General features: G+C 38.3%; 1 long non-coding RNA gene across 1 annotated transcript in view; it reads right to left on the reverse strand.

Annotated features, from left to right (window-relative positions):
- Positions 1 to 5204: 5204 nt before the first annotated feature.
- LOC111242235 overlaps positions 5205 to 7607 on the reverse strand; it is a 5631-nt gene continuing 3228 nt past the window's right edge. The window contains exon 2 of the long non-coding RNA XR_002669004.1: positions 5205 to 6652. This is a non-coding gene — a long non-coding RNA (uncharacterized LOC111242235). The remainder of the gene's footprint in view (positions 6653 to 7607) is intronic.

Consider the following 7607-nt stretch of genomic DNA (forward strand, 5'->3'; position numbering starts at 1 on the left):
GAAGGTTAAAAAGTGAACAAATGAAGAAGCGCAACCTCCGCTCAGTGCTAACCTAGCGATGAGTGCTGGCCATGTGGAAGAAGTCTCTGGCCAACGCCTAAGCATCAACGCTGAGGAGAAATTAAGTGTCGTGCACACCGCTGAGCGCCAGCTTCTTCAGATAGATACGACACAATGCTTAAGCACCAACGCTGAGGGGAACCAGGGGTATCGTGCCCACCGCTGAGCTGCGCCGCTGAGCACCAGTCTTATGGGCTTAGGCCAATTTATGCTTTGTTTTAATGAATTATAAATAGATTTGTACGACCCTTAGAGGTCATCTTTTGGTAGAAAGGATGCAGAAACACCTTCTTCACCCCTTGGAGGCGGATTTTGGATGCGGGAGCTCCAACTTATCAAATCTAGGGTTTATCTTTTCATTCTTTTCATCTAGTTCATCATGTCTATGGTGAACTAAACCTCCATCGTTGTTGCGGAAACAATGTAAACCTATTGAAACTGTCATATATTGAATTATTGCTTTATTCATATGCTTTCTCCTATTAATTGTTAGAGTTTTTCCTCCATTATATTTGCATGCTTGCTTTGTTTAAGACATTATTCAATAGTGTGATCTTTGATTCTATCTTTATGGACACATATGGGTAGGTCTAGACATGAGGGAATTCTCTCGGGAGCAATATTACCTAGACATAGGGATAGGGGGACCGATTGCCTTTAAGCTTCTGTGCGAATTATGTAATGCATGAATAATTGCTAGGGAGACTAGACATAGTAAACTAGTAATTAGGAGTAGGCTCTCTTCACCAAGACATTGGGATTAGGGTAAATTAGAAAATGGCATTAACATTAATAAAGAAAGTAGAAAAAAGTAGAATTCGTAAATATGAGAGTGGATTAGGATAAGTTGGAAACCCTAACAACATCATTCATCTATATTATTCAACTGCGTTATCTTTTGGTCAATTGATCAATCTCTACATGCATATTTGATTTTCGTCTTTGCATATAAAACTTTAAATTTCGTTTTGTTCAAGTCTTAAATAATCAAGAAATCATATGAAAGTTTAGGCCAAAGAGTCTCTTGGGAAATCAAAGATCACGCTATTGAATAATGTCTTAAACAAAGCATGCAAGTATAATGGAGGAAAAACTCTAACAATTAACAAAATCAAGCATATGAATAAAGCATCAATTCAATATGTGAGAGTTTCAATAGGATTACATCGTTTCCCCAACAACAATGGAGGTTTAGTTCACCATAGACATGGTACAACTAGATGAAATTGATGAAAAGAATGAAAAGATAAACCCTAGATTTGATAAATTGGAGCTCCCGCATCCAAAATCCACCTCCAAGGGGTGAGAGGTGTGTTTCTGCCTCTCTTCTGCCAAGAGATAGACCATCTAGGTCACCCAAATCTATTTATAACTCATTAAAACGAAGCAGAAACTGGCCCAGGCCCAAAAGTACAACGTTTAGCAGTGGGGACAATACTCAAGAAGGACGCTCAGTGTTGACGCCCAGGCGTTTTGCAGTGAAGTCACTGAAGAAGCCAACACTTAGCGGTAGGTTGGTGCTCAGCGGTGAGTGCGATACTCAAATTCTCCCCTCAGTGTTGGTGCTTAAGCGTTTGACAGAGAATCCTCCTACTAAACTGGCGCTCAGCGCTAGGATAACGCTGAGCGGTGGTTGCGTTTCTTCTTTTCTTCACTTTTCCACCTTCTCTTGAGTCCAACTCCTTTCTCCTTCAACCTCCTTCATTCAATTCCTGATAAATCCTGCCAAATCATGGGAAAACCAAGCATAAAACAAAGAAAACCACCTTTGACTCTCTTATTTCCTAACTTAAGCAAAATGCATGATTTCAAGCTAGTTTCTAAAGTCATAAAGGGTATGTTTTGTACCAAATTTAAGTATAAAAATAACGGTTTTTTAACCATTATCACAACCCCGAACTTAGAACTTTGCTTGTCCTCAAGCAAATAAAATGCAACTCAGTCTTCCACCAGTCATCAGAATGGTTTAATCACATTCAAAACTCTTTTCTTTCAAGACAAGTAATCACTCAAATTTGCTCATCAATAGAATTCAGTCAAGATGCACACATGCCTTCATTCTCAATGCTTATCATGGTGCTCACACAATCATATAATATCCAACAAAATTTGATGAGTTGTCGCGGCCCATACAAATTTGATTGCATATAAGAAATGCAGTATAGCTAGGAAATGACCCCTAGCTCATCTCCCAAGGACCAACTGCGGTTCAGAATCAAGTCAAACACGAAGGTGGGGGGGCGGGGGGTTTGTGAAAGGTTTGCGTGGTGAATGCGGAAAAATTAAAATGAAATTACATTAAAACGCAAATGTAAAAACGTAATTAAATTCAATTAATACGAAATTAAATGCAACAACACATTTCACCATGCATGAAAATGAAATTAAAACAGTAAAAACGAAATTGCTACAGTAAATACGAAAATTCACGCTGGAACTGGACAACTCTGACCTTTGCTCAATGTTTTACCCATAACTTTTTCTACAGAGCTCTAAATGAGATGAGGTTTTTTTTCCTGGAAAATAGACTCAAATATCTTTCATGTGACATATAAAACGTAGCATTTGGACCTCTGGTGTGGTTGCAGTTATTTTTTTAAAATCGAGTCTAGAGAGTGAAAATGCTAAACCAATTCTAGAGCAAACAAATATCTAGCACAGTTAAAATTATTAAAATGAAACACTAAATTAGAGAGATGAAAAACAACTCAAAACACAAAGCAAAATATTTTAAAGCAAAGAAAGTAAGACAACACAATTTCTTCTACCAATTCAAGGGTTTCATGTGCATCTATTCTAATCATCATTCTTTTTTTCATTCTCAAGCAAAAGTAATCTCCAAAATAATTAATCCCAGCGTGAATGCAGCTACTGGACGTGACCCTACTCAATACCGTGACATCACTTTGAGCTTCTTAATTGTTGGATCAAAACAACGTACACTTTCTAAAACAGAACGAGGCATGTGCTGCTGGACCGTTCCACAAAAGAGCTTGCTTTCTCCCTGCATCATGAGCCGTGACCTCTGTGTGCCACCTCCAAGAATGAATCAGCAATTTTAAAAATTAAAGAAAGCAAAGATGTGAGTCACCTCTTGCAGCATTCACCGTGTGCATGTGAGCTTCTAATGAAATCAACCCTCCTATTACTAAAAGCCACGTAACATGCTGAAATAAATTAAATAAGAAACTCTAAATTGAAATAAATTAATTACAAAACTCTAATGCTAAAGTACTCCGTAACACATCTTTATCTAAAAGAAATTAAATCACAAACAGTGCAGATTGCAAGAGGAAAAACAAGTTCAATAAGTCTCTTCTTTAAACAAAATAAAGGTGCTTCTCCAATTCCATCTGGTTCAGCTGTAAGTTCTGTGCCTGCTCAAGATTGAAGAATGATAAATCACCCAAGAGGGTGGCGGCTGGCACTCATCCTTCATCCCATAAAAACAACGTTCCTAGAAAGCTTATCAAAAAGATAGTGCTATTTCATTCAACTCGTGAAAGACAAAAGACCGAGAACCCCCAATGCTTCCAAAATATTCACAGTAAAACCTCAAAAATGTGTGTGATGGTTCCTCTCCTATGCACCGTTTTCATTCAATGAAAGATCCAAAAGGAAAGCATAGCAAAAGAATGATATTTCAATCAACTACTGAAAAGAACCGTGAGCACCATTTTTTCCGGAAACAAACAAAACACCGTTTCAGGCCACAAACTCTCGGTCCATGAAGATGCAAAGAGAAATTTAAGCACTTCCACAAAGACTAAATAAATAAGGAGAGAAAATGTGATTTTTTCATTCCACCAAAAAGCCAAACCCGAGAGCTACACATCGTCTCCCTCCGGAAAACATTCAATACCCCAATATTAAAAACAGAACGACGGCGGCTGGAATCTCTCCAATCCCAAGGACCATGTGTCCCCATAAAAATGGGTAGGGTCCACCCTAAAAACCCTAGGGTAAGTATCCTATAATTTTGGGCCCCTCACAATTTTTTAACAATGGCCCACTGTGCAAAGGTTTGTCCAAAAAGTTTAAACAATTAAAATACAATATAACTAAAATTTAAAATCTCTAATTGGAGAATCTTGAATTTATTTGGTGTCCTCCAAATGTCCCAAATTGTGTTTCCAAAATTTTCCCTGCAAATAATAATGCAAATAATTAGTTCAGAAAATTCAAATTAATTAAAATTAGAATTTCCGGTCAAATTAAGCATATTTAGGAAAAACGGGAAAATACCGGAAAATTAAGCACAATTCCCTGATTAATTCTAGCACAATAAACTAAGTAAAGTCAAGAAAATATTGACTCATCAATATCCAACAGATGTTATTCTCATGAATGATCAATTAACTAAGCACAGATATAATCATAGATTCATGGAATCATTCCTCACCAGACAAGGTGTTTCACTCAATCACTCAAGTGTTTCAAGAGGTCACTCATTCCTTCTACTATCCACATGTCACATAAAACAAAATTGCCTTTCATTTACCACAATCAATCATCATCACACGCATATGTCATCACAAGGACTTTTCAAGGCTTATAATGTGGTTGGGCTAACAAGAAAAAATTGTTTTTCTAGATCACAAAATCCTTGAGTTAAGAGAGTCATTCAAACATTCATAATTTAAGCACAAACTCTCTTTTTACCAATCTCACTCATTCCCAACTTTCCCTTATCTTTGCATTGAGCTTTTCTTTTCATTTTATCTTTTCTATCTTTTGCATCTTTTCATGCTTTGCTCAACACATTAGCTCAATGCTCATCTTTTTCAATTTTCCCAACAACCCTAAACTTGAACCTTTATCAATTACCATGCAATAATACTCAACTTAACTCAAGGTAAAGATTTTTCAAAAGGGTTTCACATACTGTTTAAGGCTTAGGTTCAAAAAGGGTAGACACATGGTTCTTTTCATGGAACGAAAATTTTGCATTAGATAAGAAAGGGCTTGTTCAAAAATGACCTTGATCATATGACAAATACATGCAATTTAATCAATCATAGAAACCTGGGCAATAGCATTCATGCTTTCAAGTAGATAGCAAACATCCAATCAAAAACTCTAGAGTTCAAAACCTCACTCATAAGGTCAATCATAATTCCAGACATCCTAGATAAATACCCTGCTTAGCATCACAACCACAATCATAATATCATCATGCATCTGTTCACAAAGCTTGTTAACCACCACCTGTATATCAGCATACAGTGCAATTCTCATCATGCAACAATACTAATCAAACCATCATAACAGATAAAGTATCAAACCAAGTACATCAACCCTACACTACTCAACTGAAGCAAATATAAGTTCAAATTACAAAGCAAAAAGATAAAGAAAAATCTTGTTCTAATGTAGCTGACATCCATCAATAGATGCCATGTCTGCCCCTCAACCCATACTATCATCAGAATCCTCCTCATCTCCATCCTCAACATCTCAAAATCGTCATCATCATCATCCTCCATCTTTGGAGCTTCAGCTGCTCCAGATACACTTCCCTACATCTGCTCTAGCCAAGCCACCACACTGTTAAACTCATCCATAGTCCACCTATGTGTTGGAGGCGTGTCATACATGCGTATGATTATCTCGGCAGTAGCAACCTGTCCTCTATGAATAGACACCAATCTGAACTCCATAAGAGACATGTACATGTCCCTCATCTGAAAGGGCTCTGTATCATGAGCTGGTCCCTGAGCCTGTTATGGTGGAAATCTCCTCCTAGGGCGTCTCTGAGGCACTGGCTGGGCTGCTACCTCTCCACCACAATATTGTCGGTAGTAGGCCTCATCAATGGCCTTCTTGGGTCGCTCAAATGGTGGAGTAGAAGTGTCCATCCCAGCTTGCTGGCACAGGTGCGTGATCAAAGAGGGATGCCCTAAAGGTTCCTTGGTGTTCACAGTAGTTGCACAACTCTTAATCTCGCTTGCAATCACTTGACCAATGTTAACATTCATTCTTCTGAGCATACAGTAAATAAACATGGCCCTGTTAACAGTAATGGAATAGCAACACCACTCGGATGCCATCCAATACTGCGCTAGTGGTGTCAGGTTAGCCCTCTTGATGTGAATAGCAACACCACTCGGATTCTTGTGAAAGTGCCCTCCAGGCACACAAAGTACACTCTCTATATCTTCAAAATCAGTGCCCTCCTCCACATTGAAAGCATATTGGCACTACACACCTGCCCACTCTGTCTCCAGGAACCTGTTAATTGTTTCAAGATCATACCTTATGACCTTTCCACGCACATAACTCATATATTCCATAAAGTGAGAATCTCCTAGTGGCTTGGCATTTGTGTAGAACCCTTTTACCACTGCTATATTTGCAAGAGCAGGGTATGTAGCCAGCTTTTCCTAATTCCTACTCTCAAGCTCTTGTCCAAACTGTGGAGCATAGTCTGGGATCCAACCTATCGTCCTATCCATTAATAGGCGTCTCTACTAGACAAGGAGGTGATGCTGCTCATGTCTCCTAGAGAGGAACCTATTAGAGTAAAATTTTTCTGGTTCCCTCCTCTTGATTCCAACTGTCTTGATATTCTTGCCCGATGAGGAAGTCATCCCTGCATCAAATACAAGTCACAAAACCACAGAAAACCTCATTAAGTGTTAGCAAAACATAAACCTCGTTCAATCACAATGCCTTTTAGTGCTGACGACAAAACAAGACCCCTTAGCGTCACCTGCACACAGAAAAATCTCAAAAACCTAATCTGCAGGCTGGCGCTTAGCGGTGGCTAGCGCTCAGCGCTATCAGTTGGGATTTTTGCAAAATCTCCCCTAAATGCTTCTAATCTCCACCCAAATGAAAATGTCATAGTTCCATACCAGAATCAGACATTTTAATCGGTCCAAACATCAATTATTTCACTTAATCATGCATAAAAATCAAAAGCCCTAATCTTTCATGTTTGAACAATCATTCTCATATAAATTCATGCTTAGGAAACCCTAGAATGTAAAATGTATGACTTACTTGGGTGGAGAGACTTTGAATGTGTGCAAAGTGCTTGTTGATTGAAAATGGATGAGACCAAATGCTATACTCTCTTAAAAATCCCAAACTTTGATGGTGGAATGATGCAAAAGTGATGGAGAATGGGTTTTTTAGAAGTGGGATGAGAGGAGTAGCTTAGAAGAGTGCTTGAGAGTGAAAAAGAGTGTGGGGATCTGAATGAGAGGACTGAGGCGACCCCTAAGGAGTGTTTAAACTGTGCAATGGGCCAACCACGCTGGGCCCAACTTAAAAACCACAATTCAAATCTACAGCGCTGTTGACGGATTGGCAAGTGTACCAAATCGTACAAGTAATATAAATGGTAAGACCAAGTATCGTTTTCCCAAGAGACTCGAATGGCTTTTTCGTTCACGTGAATTAAAATAATAAGACTTGAAAATAAAAATTAATAAATTGGATTTGAGAACAAAAATATTAACATGCAAAATAAAGTTGATTCAATTGACAAAAGAAAACAATGGATGAATGGATGTTGTTGAGGGTTTACAATTTCATCTAAT

This window comes from Vigna radiata, chromosome 8, assembly GCF_000741045.1.
Source record: "Vigna radiata var. radiata cultivar VC1973A chromosome 8, Vradiata_ver6, whole genome shotgun sequence".
Lineage (NCBI taxonomy): Eukaryota > Viridiplantae > Streptophyta > Magnoliopsida > Fabales > Fabaceae > Vigna > Vigna radiata.